Below are 23,148 nucleotides of genomic sequence, written 5' to 3'. Positions count from 1 at the left end.
AATTTAGGTGTGTAGAACATGAGCCCTTTATAAAATTCCCTTTTAATCGATTAATTATCTTAAATTAAATTAATTAATTTTAGTCCTTAATTTCTGGAGAAAAATAATTAAAAGAATCTGCTGATTCCTTTTTCACTAGCTACCAAACAGGATAATGATAATGATGGATCTTTGTTTTTCTCTTTAATATTAACATAAAACCAACCGTGCAAATGGCCAACTGGCTATCCACAACTGTCAATTAAGTTTTATTTAGTGTTTTTCCATATATAAAAAAAAAAATTGGATTTTTCTGACTATAAGTTTTATAACTGTCGTTAATCAGCATGTAAATGTTATAAATTGCACGTTAACTTGTTAGACTAATCCTAAAAAAATACGATGTATTTTTATAAAACTAATCATATTTTGTGAAAATTATTTTATGGAGTTCATTACTTGATAGAACCTTTTTGTTTTTAGTGATTAATCACTTTCTAAAAAATCAACGCCGTCTGAGCAATCAAATTTCAAGATGGTTATCGTTACCAAATTAGTTGCGTGAAACAATTGGAGTTTAATTAAGAAAAGCAGTCACGTTTCAACATGTTCTTATAAGATGATTGACAAAATCAAAGTTTATTAAACTATTATCTTTAATGGTTTAATAATAGTTTAATAAACTTTAAATGTTAGTTATTGAATACTATAATAGTTTAATAACGTTAACGATAACTTTAAAGACTTGTGTTATGATAACCTTAAAGATAAACATAAATGATTGATAGTTGGCCGAGAAGTTGTCGCAATAACTCAAGGTTGCTTGCAAAGTGAGTAGTCGCTCTAAAATTAGTCGGTTCACAAAGTGAATCAGAAACTCATGTAGATTATTGAGTTTGTTAATTATACTAACACATTAAAAATGTCTGCGTGTCTTAATGTTGTCGTGTCCCAAAATAATAGTTAAATACACAAGCTCTCTTTAGTGTACTATCGTATCATAATGTTCATTTGCATTCTCATTTTTACTCATCTATCTATTTATCTATTAATTTTCAATATATAATATATCTGATTGTTTCACATAATAGAATGGTACTCTCTAAAATACTAACTACCTAGACTTTTCAATTTACTAGCCGCAAAAATTGAAGTAACAAGATAGAAAACAGATCATTGTAACATTAGTCATAATAAAGCCGCTCTATAACAGTATTATCTACATGTGAGTAAATATTTTTATTTTTTGCGTAATAAGAAAACTTTGATCCACGCATTACAAATCTATGAAGAAGGTGATGTGATAATGCCCTAGCGTCCTTTGTGGCTGGGAACATACAAGAGAAACGAAAGCTACTAATCCAAATATGAGGGCCATTTTCTCCTTTATTATATAGTTTTTATTTATTATTACATAATTAATTGTAAATATTATTAACTAGTAAATGAGCCCCCGCGCTTCGCGGCGGAAGGCCAGAACGGACACTAAGTGAAAACATAATATTAAAAAAAACAATGTATATGAATAATAGTCCGAGATATTTAGCGTTTTTAAAAAAACGTCCATTTTGAGTATAGGTAGTTGCGTTGTGTTCGTAAAATTATTTCGAATTGAACCGTGGTTTCGGAAAAATTTAACTCGTGGCGAGCGAGAAGATGTGGTCCGTTGAAGATTTGAGTGAGTTTTTTTTTTTAAGTTTTTTTATTTAAAAATATGTAAGTTTTACTTTAGCCCTTAGAGTGGTGTGTTTGACATTTGTTAGTAAAGGATTCTAGTAGGTACGACAATTTAAGCGGAACGTACAACTCTTTTAAGCATGGTAGTGGGCTACTATTCATTAATAGTAAACCACTTTTGCTAAAATGTATATATATACAATATCAGTATTATTATTATTATTGTTATAGTTAATAATAATAATAATAATAACAATAATAATAATTTTTTATTATTATTATTATTATTATTATTATTATTAATTTATTATTATTATTATTATTATTATTATTATTATTATTATTATTATTATTATTATTATTATTATTATTATTATTATTATTATTACATGATATAAAAAGGGAAAATGAGATTATCACTGTGATGACCCGGAAATTTTTGACCAAATTTAAACTTAATCTTTGTATGATTAACATTTTTGACACGATAAGCAAAGTCTGTAAAACTGAATCTCAAAATTTTTGAACTACTTTTATATATTTAAATACCTTTCGGTTGTTTTCGACGATTCGCGAACAATTATATGTAAATAGATACATATATACTATAACTTGAAAAGGTAACAATGTATTAATTATTTGATACCGTACATTAAACTTATTGGTTTAAATATCTATTTGAATATATATGATAAGTTAAAATATTTATTATTAAAATTTATTTATAAATAACTTCCAATGTGTATTTAAAAAAAACTGATTTATATATATTAAAAAGATATATACATATATATAATTTCAAGTTATTTAGTAAACGATAGTAACATTTCAAATTGCTACAGTACCCAAAATGCTACAGTGTTTTTGAAAATCACTATTTGCTACAGTAAAATTGACTTGCTACAGTGAATTGCTACAGTAAAAATTGATGATTTATGGATGATTTGCTACAGTGTATATTTTATGGATGATTTAAGACTATATTTTGACAAAGGTACGATTCACGAAACGTAAAGTACAAGTTTTCTCAGCGTACGAAAGGGCGTTCGAAAAACCGGAACCGGGACATAAGTCGAGTGACAACGTACGACTTATCGGAACAAAAATTACAAGTCAACTATGCACGTGAATTTAATATAATATATAATTAATTAATTTAAATTATATATATTATATTTATATTTATTTTATATTATGTCGACAAGCTAGGAGCTAAAACAATGTGAGCTGTCCCTGGTCCTCATGCGAGTCGCATGGCCAGAAGGCCATTTCCATGCGAGTCGCATGACTCCAGATTTCAGGCCAGGTTCTATAAATTGCAACATTTTCTGCCGAGTAAAGAAAGAAAAAAAAAACACACACATACTCAAATATATATTACTCCGTATAATATTTATTATTATTATTATTATTATTATTATTATTATTAATAAGATTATTATTAATCTTATTATTTTTATTATTAGTGTTATTATTTTTGCAATACAAAAATAATAATGTACATAAAATATTACGACGGAGTGATGTCCAAGTAATTTTCAAAACGAGTTTCCGAGCGAGCTAGAGCTAAGGAAAATATGGGTTATTGCCAAGGAAATTATGGGTAATATTCGGGGGTATTTTTGTGAATCAAACCTCGTGTTTATCATCTCCGATGCGTCTACGTGCTTTCCTGCAATATTGTATATCAATATTAAACTGTGAGTTTCATATGATCCCTTTTACTCTCTATATTTTTGGGCTGAGAATACATGCGCTGTTTTATAAAATGAATACAAAAACTAAAACTGATATGCGTGAGTTTCATATGATCCCTTTTTCAAACTATATTTTTGGGCTGAGAATACATGCGCAGTTTTATAAACTGTTTTACTAAATGGATACAAATACTAAAACTGATTTTGTGTGAGTTTCATATGATCCCTTTTACTCTCTACATTTTTGGGCTGAGAATACATGCAAATGCTTTATTAACTTATTTACAATATTTATATGCGTGAGTTTCATTTGCTCCCATTTTAATTGCTTTTGCAATATATATTTTTGGGCTGAGAATACATGCGCAGTTTTATAAACTGTTTTACTAAATGGATACAAATACTAAAACTGATTTTGTGTGAGTTTCATATGATCCCTTTTACTCAATATATTTTTGGACTGAGAATACATGCGACTGTTTATAAATACTAAAAATACTAGATTTATATGCGTGAGTTTATTGCTCCCTTTTTAATTGCTTTTGTAATCTATATTTTTGGGGTGAGAATACATGCACTTTATTTTAAACACAATGGATACAAGTACATACTAAATTCTACACTGAGTTTGAACCGAAAATCCCTTAGCTTTGGTAACTAGTAACTGCCGGTTATAAGAACTGGTGGGCGCGAGTAGTAGTATATGGATCCATAGGGCTTGATATCCCCGTCCGAGCTAGAGCACTAGCCTTTTAACGGACGTATGCTATTTGAGAAGCGTACACGTTGGTTTGCGTGTATTATTAAGATGATTATACAAAGGGTACAAATTATATAAGCATTAAAGTTTAGTTACCAGGGTGCTCAATTTTGTAGAACCGATTGATAAACGTTTCGGATGAAACAACTGAAATCTTGTGATCCACCTTTTATGTAAAACCTATTGATAAACGTTTTGAATAAAACAACTGAACTTTTGTAATCCACATTGATATACGGATTATGTGTAATATTAAAACTATGAACTCACCAACCTTTGTGTTGACACTTGAAGCATGTTTATTCTCAGGTTTCCTAGAAGTCTTCCGCTGTTTGCTTAGATGTTAGACAAGCTATGTGCATGGAGTTTTACATGACATATTTTTCAAGGAAACGTTGCATTCACCAAATCATCACCATGTATCTTATTTTGACTACATTGTCAACGGAAGTACTATTGTAAACTATTATTTATGGTGATTGTCTATATGTAGAAATCATCAGATGTCGAAAACCTTTGATTTAAATATTCATTTATGGTATGCCTTTTCAAAAGAATGCAATGTTTATAAAACGTATCATATAGAGGTCAAATACCTCGCAATGAAATCAATGAATGACGTGTTCGTCCATATGGATTTGGAGCGATCGTCACAATCACCAAAAAGCCCATTTTTTCAAACTTTTTTTAAGTGAGAGCCCAAAAAAAAAAATATCTTACAAATTTGCCCTCGCAAGGAGCAAGGTGTCTGTTGCTCCCTTGCACCTTGCGTCCTTGCGACCTTGGTTCTACATGGGAGCAAGGAGCAAGGCCTTTGCTCCTTGCTCCCAGGTGGAATCAATGACGCAAGGTGCCTCTCGCTTCCTTGCTTTTCACCTGGGAGCAAGGTGCCTTGCTCCTTGCTCCTTGCTCACAGGTGGAAGCAACATCGCAAGAGGCACCTTGCGTCCTTGCTTCCACCTGAGAGCAAGGAGCAAGACACCTTGCTTCCAGGTGAAACCAAGGTCGCAATGACGCAAGGCGCAAGGGAGCAAGAGGCATCTTGCTCCTTGCGAGGGCAAATTGACAATTTTTTTTGGGCTCTCACACAAAAAGTTAAAAAATGGACTTTTTGGTGATAATTAAAAAAAAATAATAATAATAATAATAATGCTCACGGCTTAAGTACATGAAACTCGGAATTCGCTTACTTTTATAATTATTAAAAGATTATTTAAAGATTGAAGATTCAACATGATTTCCTGATATTAAAATTAAACTAGTAGATAATCATAGAGTTATTTGTAAATTGTGATGATATTTTAAAGGTTTGAAGAAGTCCAGAAGTGTATTCGTGGTATACTGGTATATTCTTACGTTGTAGTATCTTATAGAATCCATACAAAAATATTTCACTACATCATGTTATAATAAGATACGTAGTATAAAAATAACAGAAACAAAAACAATAAAATAAGAAAAGCGTAAAAATATATAGTTTCAATTGTGGGTGTGTTTGGCACATAAGCTTCTAGAAGCTTAGAGGTGTTTAAGTTTATTTTTTCCATAAACTTCAGCTTCTAGCCTTGTTTGACAGACAAATATTACAGAGGTTATGAAAAAAATAAGCTCTAAAAAAATAAGCTAGTTGAAGTAGCTTATGAAAATAAACTCGGAAGCTTATGAAAGTAAAATTACATTATTAATCCCTAAATCATTATTTATCATTTATTTTTTGTCCTTTTATATCATTTTATATATATAAGCTCCAACTACTTTACCAAACACTTATACAGTAAAACATAAGCTCCAGTTTATAGTTTAAAATAAGCTTCAGCTTCCAGCTCCAGCTACAAGCTACTTTCATCCAAACACACCCGTAAAGTGTAGTTATATAACTTTACTATATATATATATATATATATATATATATATATATATATATATATATATATATATATATATATATATATATATATATATATATATATATATATATAGGGGCAGGTTCAAACGAGAACCACTAAAAAGGTGAGAATTTGGAGAACTATTTAATTTAATAGTTTTATGCGTTTAAATACAACAAATTACATGCAAATGTTAATTAATGCACATATCATTAACAAACATATGTTCATTAGCTCAAATTACATGTTAAATTGTTAATTATATGAAACTGTTCACATGTTCGGAAACAAATATGCACATATGAACGAGAAACTATATATTTGATTATATAGGTAAAATATACGTGTTTTTCAACTATTTTATGTTCATTCATACTCTTCATTAAGGTTTATGAGTGATTCAATCTAGTTACATGTGAAAATCTTTATAAATCAAAAGTTCTCACAGTTCTCGCCTTCTTTATGGTTCTCGTTTGAACTTTTGGATATATATATATATATATATATATATATATATATATATATATATATATATATATATATATATATATATATATAACCGGCAAACGTTTATCCGGTAAGGACAAGCTTAATGAGGTCAAGGTGGAGTCCTCAATTTTTAGGAACTTGTGATATTTGTAGCTCTTTAAGTTAGAAACGCTTTAACTTTGAATATACTAAAATAGAATGGGGAGCTAAATTGTGAAGGCTTTCAGGATTCGCATTATCAATAATTTACTTCATTGAGTGTTAACATTCATATCTCAATAGCACGATATCTAGGGTGTCAAAAGAAAAAGTGAGAAATGAACAAATAAAGCTACTACTTTTCCATAATTATATCTCTGCCCCATAAGAATTTTTGTTCTAAGTTTTATCAATGACTTATGAATATATGCGATCTATTTGCATTACTTCATGATTGTTCTTAATATGTTTATGATCACACAAAAAATGTACGGCTAGTGGTGTTTGAATATAAATGTTACCTTGTTACGTGAAGATATCACGCGGTCAGCATAGACGATTTTGTGAAGTTTGTAGTTATACTTTGTCATGGTAACTTTCCAGATTTACTTTTCACAATTGAAAGTCATAACAACCTTTTATTAAATATTTTTAGCTGTACTTGTAGATTCCAATGTAAAATTAAATTAAATATTTTTAAATTACCTACTTGGATTCTTTTTTCAAATGATTACGCAAACTTATGAATCCAGAATCATCTCTAGATATTTTTTTTTTATATACACAACTATTACTAAAGTAATAAAAAATTATTATGATGATCTCAATAATGCAAGCTATTTTAATACTATTCGTATAAATTACTCTTGATGTTATCAATTCTTAAATATTATTTTTATGCTTACATTTCTAAAATAGTATAATCTAATCTTATTTTATTGTCATAAGTTCGTGTACTAATATTTTTAATATATTTTCTTTATAAAAGTTTATTTGTAAATCAATCTTAAATCTATTTTCAAATTTAAAATAACATAATTAACAAAAATCATTAATAGCTCATCTGGAGGCATAGGCGGATCCAGTATGTTAGGAGGGGGGCGCCCGCCCCCGGTGAATTTGAAAGTTTTAGTGTAAAATTTTTGGATATTTCGACTTTGCCCCCGGTGAAAAAAATTTTTGCTCCAAAACCTACATATTTTGCCCCAAAACATTCAAATTTTGTCCAATATTCTCCAAATTTTACCCAAAAACCTTCAAATTTTGCCCACAAACCTTCAAATTTTGCCCCAAAACCTTTATATTTTGCCTAAAAAAATTGCTACGATTTTAAATTTTTTTTTGCCTCCGGTGAAATATAATCCTGGATCCGCCACTGTCTGGAGGATTAATACATCTAATTATATCAAATTAAATATCAACGATCTTGTGACCAACTTTTGATATTTATTTTCAAAATTATTATTATTGTTATTGTTATTTTATTGAAATGACCAACTTGATGCAGTTAGTCCACACGTCTTGATATAGACATGTTCCCCCCAAAGGTATCCATGTTTATTTATGTTAGAAATAATCGAAACAAACTAATCTTATCATATATTATACTTCGTAACATGACAATTAACTTTTAATCTATCTATAGTTTCTATTAAAATTCTAAAATGATGATTTCATAATTAGGCTAATTCCTTTGTTAAGAATAAATTAAAAATAAAAATAAAAAAATCTAAGCATGGTGGGTGATGTCATTAATTTAAATAATTTTTAATTAAAATTAAATCTTATTAATTAATTATCATTATTAAATCTTATTAATTAATTATTATTATTAAATCTTATTAATAATTATTTTAATTATTAAAATTAAATAATTTTGAATTATTTTAATTAATTATTTTGAATTGAGTACGAGAAGGTATAAAAGCTAGGCTGAAGGAAACAAATTCTAAATTTATATTTTAATTTACACTTTTAAATAAAGTGACAATCAATATTATCTCTTATGATTGGATGTGGATTGTTTAATATCATTTTAGGTGTTTGATGAAATGTTCAGCTGACGAGTTTCTTAGTCGGACTTTGTAGTTCCACGAGTCATTAAACTAAATAACTTTAGCATTTACGTTCACTTAATACCTAAAACATATAATTATACTGTTTCGTTTAAACAAACTCGTGGTTCCACGAGTCATTTCACTAGTTTATCAGTAAAGCATATGTTGATTATTGCTTTTAAATACATATATTTTACATATATAAAGAATTGTGCATACCATCTTGACAAGTTAACGTTTGTGCGGTGTAACATGTGTTTAAAAGTAAATCAAACTGCAGACTAATATTAAAAAAATTCGCTCCACAATTATAGGGGCGATCGTAACAACCCAACCGACACCATCTCCGGTGATCATCAGCGGGCTCAGACGCCACCTCACCATGGTAGGCAACCTTCGCAACATCTCTCTGAATGACGGCTGGACCGTCAAGACTCGTCGTGAGAAGCCTCCTGTCAAACGAAAAACTGTATATCGCAAAATCAACATTGAATCGAATCAAGAGGGTAGGAATGAATCGTTTTATGTGACTAATTTTCCTGAACACATCGTATCTGACGATCTTTGGAATACATTCGCTTATTATGGGTGTGTTATGGATGTTTGTATCGCACGTAAAAGAGCCAAATCAGGCAAAAGATTCGCTTTTGTTCGTTTCATGGGAGTTAAAAGCATAATCAAGATGGAAAACAGGCTCGCGGATATTTGGATTGGATCATTCCATATTTACATTGAAGCTGCTAAAACCCCTAAACCTTCTTCTCCGGTCGTCAAACACGTGGCTGAAAAAATACCCGTTGTGATCAACGAACAGGTAAACTCTGGCCCAACAGCACCTACTGTCCACAATCAAGATGAAGCTTCTTATGCTTCTAAATTATCCGGTTCAAAAGCTAGCAGTTTCAAGAAACACATTATTGCAGATGAAGATTTGGTTTCGTTTAAAAAAGAGGATCGTATTCTAATGTTAAAACTTAAAAATTTCAAGACCTTGTTTTCCATTTATCATCTGATTACTACATAAGGGTATTTGGATGTAAAAATCCAATACCTGGGTGGTTTTTGGATTTGGATACAATTCGATTCGGACGTGAGTTTTAACGCTTTTAAAGGTAATTCTAATTTCCTACAATTGTTTTCTTGTGTTAAAGATGCGACGGATTCATTTGTTGTAGATGATCGTATTGTATGGATAGAGATTTTGGGTTTACCCTCTTGTGCTTGGGGTACCAATGCCTTTAAAAAGGTTGCTTCGTTGGTTGGGAAATTTTTATTTTTCGAACCAAAAAGCAAGTTGCCTTTATCTTCAAGTCGAGTTTGCATTGCAACCCAATCTAAGAACTTAATTGGTGTTGATGAAACAGTTGTAATAAAAGGGGAGGAGTATGCCATTCGAATGCAGGAGGTGGGTTCTTGGTTATTCGAAATTAACGATACGATTGAAACAGAAAGCGAGAATACCAAACAGGAGTCCGGCCATGACTCGGTTGATTCCACATCTTCTGCTGACTCTGAAGGTTCTTTCGATCATCTAAAGGAGTTCGAAGGTGTAAATCTTGACTCGCAAGCTAATAACGAATCAAATCAGTTTAGTCATCATAGTCCTGTTGTTAATGAAAGTGGTTCTGAGAGCATTTCACATGCTCCTGGTTTCACGAAGTTCAAAGGATTTTACAACACAGTTAATTCGGGCGGGCTGAATTGCCAAACATCGTTAACAGTTGATGATCTCGGTAATAGAAATTATCAGGTTGATCATCTTCGGGTCGACTTTGATAATTTCCTTAATGTTGGTGATTTACTTGGCCTCAATCTTCACGGTAACAAGTTAGACGGGGGTTGCGTTCGTGATTATTACAGTTTCTCATGAAGATCATATCCATAAATAGTTGTGAATCCAAAGTTTACTCAAAACGAAAATGGATCAAAGATTTATGTGTTACGGAGAATGTACAGTTTCTTGCTCTTCAAGAATCGAAGATGACTCGACTTCAATTGTTTCGTATCAAGTCTATGTGGGGCAATAATCAATTTGATTATGCTTTATCGTTGGCTCGGATTTTTCGGGAGGTATCATTTCTAAGTGGGATCCCTATTCGTTTGTTAAGGAAAACATGTGGTGTTTTAACCATTATGTCATTGTTAAAGGTTTATGGGTTTGCGAGGATATTGAAGTTTATATGATCAATGTTTATGCTCCACAACGTCTCTCGGACAAATTAGATTTATGGAATTCGATTTCTGACTTCATGGCTTCGAATAATGGCGATTACATTCTTTTTGGAGACTGGAATTCGGTCCGAGAAGAGGGTGAACGTTTTGGTACAGATTTTTTGGCCCGGGATGCTCATGCTTTTAACGATTTCATTGAAAGATCATCGCTCCACAAAGTTGTTCTTGGCGGCCTTCAATATAATTGGAGACTTAAAGATGGAAGTAAATTTAGTAAACTAGACCGGTTTTTCATTACTAATAATATTATGTCTTCTTTTGAAGACCTCAAGGGTGAGGTGCTCCCGAGGGGTTTTTCGGATCATTCCCCTATCATGCTCTTTCAAAACAAGATTGATTTCGGCCCTATTTATTTCAAAGTGTTTGATTCGTGGTTCGAAAGGGAAGATTTCGATTCAAAGGTTCGTGAGGAATGGGACATTATCAATTCGGGTTCAAACAGAGATATCATTGCTAAACTTAGAACGCTTAAACACTTTCTAAAGAGTTGGATACATCAGTCGAGGAGCTCCGAATTCATCGGGTTGCGTGATATAAAGCAAAGTATTATTGATTTGGATTTAATTATTGATTCTGGTACAGCCACAATGTCAGAGATTGAATCACGCAATTCGTTATTTAAAGAGCAGGAGGATTTAATGTGTTACATTTCTCTTGATGCTCTTCAAAAGTCGAGGGTCAAATGGGACATAGAAGGTGATGAGAATTCTAAATTCTTACATTGTTCTTTAAAACGTAAACGAAAACAACAACACATACACGACCTTATGATTAATGGTACTTGGGTCACCGGTCCTACTACTATCAAGAACAAGTTTCTCGATTTTTTTTGTGCCAAGTTTGAACAGGTTCAGCCTGCGGTCCAATTCGAGCCTGTTAACCCGTTACGTTCATTATCAGTCGATGATAGTTTATTTTTGGAAGCTGATTTCGGAGAGGATGAAATTAAAAAAGCCGTGTGGGATTGCGGGAGTTCCAAGGCTCCTGGTCCTAACGGATATTTGATCGGTGTCGAAGGGCCGGTCAAAAATAGCCTAATTACTCTACTTTAGATAGGGTAAGCAGGATTCGTTCCACGGGAAGTTGTGGTTAACTAGCAAGAAATTTCAAGATTGGTTTGTTTGTGATTAACTAAAATTAACTAATGTAAAGACTAGATTAACAGTTACTAAGCAAATTTAAACTTTGAGTATTTAAGAGCATAAATAATGAGCTAAATGAAAAGGTTGCAATCAATTGGATAAAAGCCTTTATTCCTTTACAATCACAATTATGCATGTACTAGTTCAACAAATCCTTATGCTATCGAATTATCAACTAAATCCCATAGACAAGACTTCTTCAATTTTCCAATTTTATGATTATCTTGGGCACAAGCAATGCTACTTACACACGTTGTCTTTATCCCTATACTAAATTATAACTAGGTTGGATTAAGCACAAGATGTTAAATATCAATCACTTGTCTTGCAACAATCAATAACTTTCAAACTTGCATTAATTGACAATTCAAAAGATTCAATGAAATTATAAACCAAAAGACATAAGGATTACAAAATCAAGAATCACAAAAGTAAATGAAGAACTAAACATACAATAATTGTTCATGCAAGGAATAAAGTAAAAGGAACTAGCCAAGCATGTTGGTGATGATGATCATAGTTGCTTCTTGAAGTTGCATGATGAACACTCCTTAAATCCTAGCTTGAATCCTTGATTTATAATGATTGATGGTGTGATTTTGTGTGTTTTATGCTCTCAAAACTGATGGAAAAGGTATGGAATTCGTAGCCTAGGGTTTACCATATATAGGGATGAAGTAGGGTGCTCCCCAAGCATGAAATCCCTCAAATTCGGCCTCCAATTTTATCCAAAAATAGCTCCAGCTCAATTTGCACCTCCTGGCCGCAATTTGCGGCCGGACCGCAAAAACATCCACAAAAATGCGCCCAAATTGGCCCTGTTCCACATCGAAATCACCCAGCCACAAAATCAACCGGAAAAACATCCGCAATTTGCAGCCGGGCTGCAAAACAGCCGCAATTTGCAGCTGGGACTGATTTTCATATTTTCTTGTTTAAACCTCGTATTTCACGTTTTCGATCCAAATCGTTGCCCATTATGAAAAACCTTATAAAATAACTTTCTAAACCTCGAATGCACACGTAAAATACATCTCTTAATATCAAATACGATCGGCATTTATGAACCGATCAAATCCCCCACACTTATCATTGTTTGCCCTCAAACGATCTCAAACTCAAATCTTCAATGCGAACCTTTAACCTTGAACTTTTGACAACTGATAAATCTTCGAAAGAATGTATAAAACCGTAAAGTCTTTGAACTCAATGCGAAACATAAATTTCCTCGACATGGCTCTCACTTAATCAACTTTAACTTCTCGATTATATAAACATCTCGTCTCGAGCAAATACTTCAAAAATGTAACAAACTTCAAACTTGGTGATCTTCAAATAAAACATAAGTCAAGTGAGAGCCATCCGCCATATGAACTAGATAAGAGAACCATGGTATAAGTTACATAGTACGCTCTAGTTGTTAAACTAGAAGCGTTACCGTTAATTCCATCTTTGTTTTGAAAGTTGGTGTGCCAGAGTGTCCGAAGACACCCTTTTTGGTTCTCCCGGTATTTTAGTATAACGGCACTAATCTCATGCCCCAACGACTCCTCCGGTGACTCTCGGAGCAGGGTGGACAATCGACGAAGGGTCGTGGAATTTAAGTCCCACATGACTTATAATGAGATATAGTGTTTGTGGATTTAGCCCCATCTAGCTCTATTTTAGCGGCATTATACGCCCCAACAAGGCTCTCTTGTAGGAATATTTATCCAGCCCCTAAAATGGCTGTTTTATGGATTTGGCTCCATCGAGCTCTTGTGTTGTGGTTTTAGCCCCAAGCAAGGCTCTCGTTTAGGAATATTTATCCAGCCCCTAAACTGGCTGTTTTGTAGCGAACTGCGGGTAAAGCTAGTGTCATCCACAGCTAATCCTGGTTTTGGATAGTGACACAGAACAAGTTCAAGCACTAGCATTTGTTCCCGGTATCGAAACAAGATGTGAATGAACAGAAAACGACGTTTTGCACTTTTCAATTCATCAATTCATGGATTATAACTGCAAAGACTAAGCTTTGCGCGGGACAATCCTGTTCCAGCTTTACATTGTAATCAATCATACACTGGACAAAGTTATTTTCTGTTTGTAACACATTTTGACTTTCTTTGAAATCACAATTTAATCACCAAATACTTTTGTTTTGGACAAAATTAACCGTTTTACCCGGTAAATTGTAATATATTTGAAAGAAAGATGGATCTACACGATAAATCAATTCCATCATTAAAAGGAAGTAAAGTCTTCCGAAAAAGATACGCGCTTCTTGATTTAGGTCAGAAAGTTGTCGTCCAGACCAGTTGTAGAGTCTACGAAAAACCATGAAAAGTTTTCTCGAAAATCAGCTGGAAATCTACGGACCTCAGCATAAAACAGGGTCGCCAAGTGGTCAGACTTATCCTAACCATGAGAGGATTTGTCTCGTAAAATGGGGAGGGCGCCGTGCAAATTAGCTTGATAAGACTAATGAATCAGATCCCCAGAAAGGATAATCTCCTTAAAGATCAAAAATCAGCTTTTAAGCCTGATATTACTCAATCCTTGAGATTGACCTTAAAGATTGAGAATTCAACTTACTCAATCCTTGAGATTGACCTTAAAGATTGAGAATTCAAACTCATGAAATTCGATGATATCTAAACTCAAGCTTGAACGAGAAAATATTTTGATCAAAATTACAAACCGATTTGTTTTCTGAAAAACCCATTTTCAATGCGTTCATTACCATTAAACGTAAAATCCTAAGAATTCACCTGTGTAGTGACCCGAACTTTTCCATGTTTATATATATTAATTGAGATTGATATTTACATGATTAAATGTTTCCAACATGTTAAGCAATCAAACTTGTTAAGACTTGATTAATTGAAATATGTTTCATATAGACAATTGACCACCCAAGTTGACCGGTGATTCACGAACGTTAAAACTTGTAAAAACTATATGATGACATATATATGGATATATATATAGTTAACATGATACTATGATAAGTAAACATATCATTAAGTATATTAACAATGAACTACATATGTAAAAACAAGACTACTAACTTAATGATTTTTAAACGAGACATATATGTAACGATTATCGTTGTAAAGACATTTAATGTATATATATCATATTAAGAGATATTCATACATGATAATATCATGATAATATAATAATTTAAAATCTTATTTGATATTATAAACATTGGGTTAACAACATTTAACAAGATCGTTAACCTAAAGGTTTCAAAACAACACTTACATGTAACGACTAACGATGACTTAACGACTCAGTTAAAATGTATATACATGTAGTGTTTTAATATGTATTTATACACTTTTGAAAGACTTCAATACACTTATCAAAATACTTCTACATAACAAAAATGCTTACAATTACATCCTCGTTCAGTTTCATCAACAATTCTACTCGTATGCACCCGTATTCGTACTCGTACAATACACAGCTTTTAGATGTATGTAATATTGGTATATACACTCCAATGATCAGCTCTTAGCAGCCCATGTGAGTCACCTAACACATGTGGGAACCATCATTTGGCAACTAGCATGAAATATCTCATAAAATTACAAAAATATGAGTAATCATTCATGACTTATTTACATGAAAACAAAATTACATATCCTTTATATCTAATCCATACACCAACGACCAAAAACACCTAAAAACACTTTCATTCTTCAATTTTCTTCATCTAATTGATCTCTCTCAAGTTCTATCTTCAAGTTCTAAGTGTTCTTCATAAATTCCAAAAGTTCTAGTTTCATAAAATCAAGAATACTTTCAAGTTTGCTAGTTCTCTTCTAATCTTGTAAGGTGATCATCCAACCTCAAGAAATATTTGTTTCTTACAGTAGGTTATCATTCTAATACAAGGTAATAATCATATTCAAACTTTGGTTCAATTTCTATAACTATAACAATCTTATTTCAAGTGATGATCTTACTTGAACTTGTTTTCGTGTCATGATTCTGCTTCAAGAACTTCGAGCCATCCAAGGATCCATTGAAGCTAGATCCATTTTTCTCTTTTCCAGTAGGTTTATCCAAGGAACTTAAGGTAGTAATGATGTTCATAACATCATTCGATTCATACATATAAAGCTATCTTATTCGAAGGTTTAAACTTGTAATCACTAGAACATAGTTTAGTTAATTCTAAACTTGTTCGCAAACAAAAGTTAATCCTTCTAACTTGACTTTTAAAATCAACTAAACACATGTTCTATATCTATATGATATGCTAACTTAATGATTTAAAACCTGGAAACACGAAAAACACCGTAAAACCGGATTTACGCCGTCGTAGTAACACCGCGGGCTGTTTTGGGTTAGTTAATTAAAAACTATGATAAACTTTGATTTTAAAGTTGTTATTCTGAGAAAATGATTTTTATTATGAACATGAAACTATATCCAAAAATTATGATTAAACTCAAAGTGGAAGTATGTTTTCTAAAATGGTCATCTAGACGTCGTTCTTTCGACTGAAATGACTACCTTTACAAAAACGACTTGTAACTTATTTTTTCCGACTATAAACCTATACTTTTCTGTTTAGATTCATAAAATAGAGTTCAATATGAAACCATAGCAATTTGATTCACTCAAAACGGATTTAAAATGAAGAAGTTATGAGTAAAACAAGATTGGATAATTTTTCTCATTTTAGCTACGTGAAAATTGGTAACAAATCTATTCCAACCATAACTTAATCAACTTGTATTGTATATTATGTAATCTTGAGATACCATAGACACGTATATAATGTTTCGACCTATCATGTCGACACATCTATATATATTTCGGAACAACCATAGACACTCTATATGTGAATGTTGGAGTTAGCTATACAGGGTTGAGGTTGATTCCAAAATATATATAGTTTGAGTTGTGATCAATACTGAGATACGTATACACTGGGTCGTGGATTGATTCAAGATAATATTTATCGATTTATTTCTGTACATCTAACTGTGGACAACTAGTTGTAGGTTACTAACGAGGACAGCTGACTTAATAAACTTAAAACATCAAAATATATTAAAAGTGTTGTAAATATATTTTAAATATACTTTGATATATATGTATATATTGTTATAGGTTCGTGAATCAACCAGTGGCCAAGTCTTACTTCCCGACGAAGTAAAAATCTGTGAAAGTGAGTTATAGTCCCACTTTTAAAATCTAATATTTTTGGGATGAGAATACATGCAGGTTTTATAAATGATTTACAAAATAGACACAAGTACGTGAAACTACATTCTATGGTTGAATTATCGAAATCGAATATGCCCCTTTTTATTAAGTCTGGTAATCTAAGAATTAGGGAACAGACACCCTAATTGACGCGAATCCTAAAGATAGATCTATTGGGCCTAACAAACCCCATCCAAAGTACCGGATGCTTTAGTACTTCGAAATTTATATCATATCCGAAGGGTGTCCCGGAATGATGGGGATATTCTTATATATGCATCTTGTTAATGTCGGTTACCAGGTGTTCACCATATGAATGATTTTTATCTCTATGTATGGGATGTGTATTGAAATATGAACTCTTGTGGTCTATTATTATGATTTGATATATATAGGTTAAACCTATAACTCACCAGCATTTTTGTTGACGTTTTAAGCATGTGTATTCTCAGGTGATTATTAAGAGCTTCCGCTGTCGCATACTTAAATAAGGACGAGATTTGGAGTCCATGCTTGTATGATATTGTGTAAAAACTGCATTCAAGAAACTTATTTTGTTGTAACATATTTGTATTGTAAACCATTATGTAATGGTCGTGTGTAAACAGGATATTTTAGATTATCATTATTTGATAATCTACGTAAAGCTTTTTAAAACCTTTATCTATGAAATAAAGGTTATGATTTGTTTTAAAAATGAATGCAGTCTTTGAAAAACGTCTCATATAGAGGTCAAAACCTCGCAACGAAATCAATTAATATGGAACGTTTTTAATCAATAAGAACGGGACATTTCAGTTGGTATCCGAGCGTTGGTCTTAGAGAACCAGAATTTTGCATTAGTGTGTCTTATCGAGTTTGTTAGGATGCATTAGTGAGTCTGGACTTCGACCGTGTTTACTTGAAAAATGATTGCTTAACAAATTTTGTTGGAAACTATATATTTTTAACATGTGAATATTATGTGATATATTAATCTCTTAACGCGTTTGATATTATGTGATAGATGTCTACCTCTAGAACAAGTCCCATTGACTCACCTAATAATAATGAAGAGTCAAATGTAAATTGGAATGATTCGTGGACTGATTCACAAGTTCCCGAAGAGGAACCGGAAGAAGAGTCGGAACCGGAAGAAGAATCGGAACCGGATGAAGAAATTGAACCGGTGGGGGAAATAATAAAACGGTTAAGTAAAAGAAAATCCTCAACCAACTGACCAAGGTTAATTATGGTCAATGGTGTTTCCGCCAAGGAAGCAAAATATTGGGAGGATTACCAATTCTCCGATGAATCGGATTCCGACGAGAATTCCGATGATGTTATAGAAATTACCCCAAATGAATTTAAAAAGGCAAAAGAAAATAATAAGGGAAAGGGCATAAAAATAGAGAAATCTAATTCCAACCCCGATGAACTTTATATGTATCGTCAACGCCCGAAGTCCTTAAGTTGTAACAATGACCCGGGAACCTCTAAACCACCAGGTTTTTCTAAACCAATGTGGACAACGACGGCTCGTATTAGGGGAACATCATATATCCCTAGAAACTTGGCAAAACGAACCAAAACCGAAGAAGAAGAAACGAGCGAGTCAGAATAAGATAGTTGTATTCGTGTGGTGTAATATATGTAATATAGTGTTCTTATGCTTTATGATATATGTAAAAATTGCTTGTATTAATAAGTATTTTTTTTATGAATCTAACTCTTGTCTATTTTACAGTTTAAAAACACAAAATGGATAGACAACCTAATATTTTAAGAGACCTACCCGGAGACATGATTGATGAAATCTTGTCTAGAGTCGGCCAGAATTCCTCGGCACAACTATTTAAGGCGAGATCAGTTTGTAAGACATTCGAAGAACGTTCCAAGAATGTCTTGGTTTATAAGAGACTTTCGTTTGAAAGATGGGGGATATCACATTGGGAAACCCATAAGTTACGATGTGTTTACTTTGACGCATATATTGCGGGGAACCCAAATGCTATTTTACGCAACGGGTTAAGAAATTATTTTGACTCAATATATCCGAATATTGGACTTCGTGATTTAGAAAAAGCGGCTAACATGCAACATAAAGAAGCATGTTATGCTTACGGATTAGTAATGTTCGCTTCTCACCAAAGTGAGAACAAGAACATCGGGCTACAACTATTAAACAAAACGTTTCCACAAGTGACGGAGTCGGTAATTGGGGTAAGAAATGAGGTTTTTAGATTATTACGGGACTGTTGGACATTACGTAACCCTCGTCCCTTTGACGACGTTACAACACGCTGTCTTATCAACGGCCATAACGGTTATGTTGCACAAGACCAAGGATGGGAATTAGTCCTAGTAAAACCAGAATGCATGACTTGTTTCTGGACGTATGAATTACGTGTCTTTATTGCCTTTGCTGAACGACTTGTGTACTAGCTAGAATTATCTTCACAACTATCTTGTATCAAAGTTATTGTGTGCTATATTTCATGCTTTATGTAAAATAAGCGGTATTGTAAGTTTGTAAAATATTGTATAAAAGTTTGAACGCGAAATATTATTATAATCAGTTTTTCATATAGAATTGTAGTAGTTGAATTGTATATTAGCTACTAAGTATGAACTTAACGGGTAGGTACTACCCGAATTTAAACTTATAAAACGCTAATATGAAGAAAAAGCTTTTATAAATGAGTTCATATTATGCTACGAAATACTATTAACTACTCTTAATATTCTGTATGATTAACTTGTTCCATTTAACTATTTTGAAGGAAATGGCACCGACTACTCGACACACCGTGAATATGAATGAAGAGGAATTCCGTACTTTTCTAGCTTCAAACATAGCTGCAGTACAGGCTGCGCTACATACCAACAATAACCTTGGATCTAGCAGTACAGGAAATCGTGTAGGATGCACCTACAAAGAATTCACTGCCTGCAAACCTTTGGAATTTGATGGAACCGAAGGACCGATCGGATTGAAACGGTGGACCGAGAAGGTCGAATCGGTGTTTGCCATAAGTAAGTGTACTGAAGAGGACAAAGTAAAGTACGCTACGCATACCTTCACAGGTTCTGCGTTAACATGGTGGAATACCTATCTAGAGCAAGTGGGACAAGACGATGCGTACGCACTACCGTGGTCAGCATTCAAGCACTTGATGAACGAGAAGTACCGTCCCAGAACCGAGGTCAATAAGCTCAAGACTGAACTTAGAGGGTTACGAACCCAAGGATTTGATATTACCACGTACGAAAGACGATTCACAGAATTGTGCCTATTGTGTCCGGGAGCATTCGAAGATGAGGAAGAGAAGATCGACGCGTTTGTGAAAGGATTACCGGAAAGAATCCAAGAAGATATAAGTTCACACGAGCCCGCCTCCATACAACAGGCATGTAGAATGGCTCACAAACTCGTGAACCAAATTGAAGAAAGAATTAAAGAACAGACTGCTGAAGAGGCCAATGTGAAGCAAGTCAAAAGAAAGTGGGAGGAAAACGGTGATAAGAATCACCAATACAACAACAACAGCAATTACAACAATAATCGCAACAATTATCCCAACAATCGCAACATCAATCGCAACTACAACAAACGGCCCAACAACAACAACAACAACAACAACAACAACAACAACAACAACAGCAACTACAACAATCATCCCAACAACAATAATAACCGCAACAACAACAACAATCAGAAGCAGCTATGCCAAAGGTGTGAAAAGAATCACTCGGGGTTCTGCACCAAATTTTGCAACAAGTGTAAAAGAAATGGTCATAGCGCGGCGAAGTGTGAGGTCTACGGACCAGGGGTTAATAGAACGAAAGGAACAAATGGTGTCGGAACGAGTAATGGCAGAGCAAGTAGTGTCGGAGCAAGTTATGCCAATGTAGTTTGTTATAAATGTGGAAAACCGGGCCACATTATTAGAAATTGCCCGAACCAGGAGAACACGAATGGACAAGGCCGTGAAAGAGTTTTCAATATTAATGCGGCAGAGGCACAGGAAGACCCGGAGCTTGTTACGGGTACGTTTCTTATTGACAATAAATCTGCTTACGTTTTATTTGATTCGGGTGCGGATAGAAGCTATATGAGTAGAGATTTTTGTGCTAAATTAAGTTGTCCATTGACGCCTTTGGATAGTAAATTTTTACTCGAATTAGCAAATGGTAAATTAATTTCAGCAGATAATATATGTCGGAATCGAGAAATTAAACTGGTTAGCGAAACATTTAAGATTGATTTGATACCAGTAGAGTTAGGGAGTTTTGATGTGATAATCGGTATGGACTGGTTGAAAGAAGTGAAAGCGGAGATCGTTTGTTACAAAAATGCAATTCGCATTATACGAGAAAAAGGAAAACCCTTAATGGTGTACGGAGAAAAGGGCAACACGAAGCTACATCTTATTAGTAATTTGAAGGCATAAAAACTAATAAGAAAAGGTTGCTATGCTGTTCTAGCACACGTCGAGAAAGTACAAACTGAAGAAAAGAGCATCAATGATGTTCCCGTCGCAAAAGAATTTCCTGATGTATTTCCGAAAGAATTACCGGGATTACCCCCACATCGATCCGTTGAATTTCAAATAGATCTTGTACCAGGAGCTGCACCAATAGCTCGTGCTCCTTACAGACTCGCACCCAGCGAGATGAAAGAACTACAAAGCCAATTACAAGAACTTTTAGAGCGTGGTTTCATTCGACCAAGCACATCACCGTGGGGAGCTCCTGTTTTGTTTGTCAAGAAGAAAGATGGTACATTCAGGTTGTGTATCGACTACCGAGAGTTGAACAAACTTACCATCAAGAACCGCTACCCACTACCGAGAATCGATGACTTATTTGATCAACTACAAGGCTCGTCTGTTTATTCAAAGATTGACTTACGTTCCGGGTATCATCAAATGCGGGTGAAAGAAGATGATATTCCAAAGACTGCTTTCAAAACACGTTACGGTCATTACGAGTTTATGGTCATGCCGTTTGGTTTAACTAATGCACCAGCTGTGTTCATGGACCTTATGAACCGAGTATGTGGACCATACCTTGACAAGTTTGTCATTGTTTTCATTGATGACATACTTATTTACTCAAAGAATGACCAAGAACACGGTGAACATTTGAGAAAGGTGTTAGAAGTATTGAGGAAGGAAGAATTGTACGCTAAGTTTTCAAAGTGTGCATTTTGGTTGGAAGAAGTTCAATTCCTCGGTCACATAGTGAACAAAGAAGGTATTAAGGTGGATCCGGCAAAGATAGAAACTGTTGAAAAGTGGGAAACCCCAAAAACTCCGAAACACATACGCCAGTTTTTAGGACTAGCTGGTTACTACAGAAGGTTCATCCAAGACTTTTCCAGAATAGCAAAACCCTTGACTGCATTAACGCATAAAGGGAAGAAATTTGAATGGAATGATGAACAAGAGAAAGCGTTTCAGTTATTGAAGAAAAAGCTAACTACGGCACCTATATTGTCATTGCCTGAAGGGAATGATGATTTTATGATTTATTGTGATGCATCAAAGTAAGGTCTCGGTTGTGTATTAATGCAACGAACGAAGGTGATTGCTTATGCGTCTAGACAATTGAAGATTCACGAACAAAATTATACGACGCATGATTTGGAATTAGGCGCGGTTGTTTTTGCATTAAAGACTTGGAGGCACTACTTATATGGGGTCAAAAGTATTATATATACCGACCACAAAAGTCTTCAACACATATTTAATCAGAAACAACTGAATATGAGGCAGCGTAGGTGGATTGAATTATTGAATGATTACGACTTTGAGATTCGTTACCACCCGGGGAAGGCAAATGTGGTAGCCGATGCCTTGAGCAGGAAGGACAGAGAACCCATTCGAGTAAAATCTATGAATATAATGATTCATAATAACATTACTACTCAAATAAAGGAGGCGCAACAAGGAGTTTTAAAAGAGGGAAATTTAAAGGATGAAATACCCAAAGGATCGGAGAAGAATCTTAATATTCGAGAAGACGGAACCCGGTATAGGGCTGAAAGGATTTGGGTAC

This window comes from Rutidosis leptorrhynchoides, chromosome 6, assembly GCF_046630445.1.
Source record: "Rutidosis leptorrhynchoides isolate AG116_Rl617_1_P2 chromosome 6, CSIRO_AGI_Rlap_v1, whole genome shotgun sequence".
In the NCBI taxonomy this organism is placed as follows: Eukaryota; Viridiplantae; Streptophyta; class Magnoliopsida; order Asterales; family Asteraceae; genus Rutidosis; species Rutidosis leptorrhynchoides.
The sequence above is the reverse complement of the archived record's forward strand: the minus strand, read 5'-3'. Positions refer to the sequence as shown.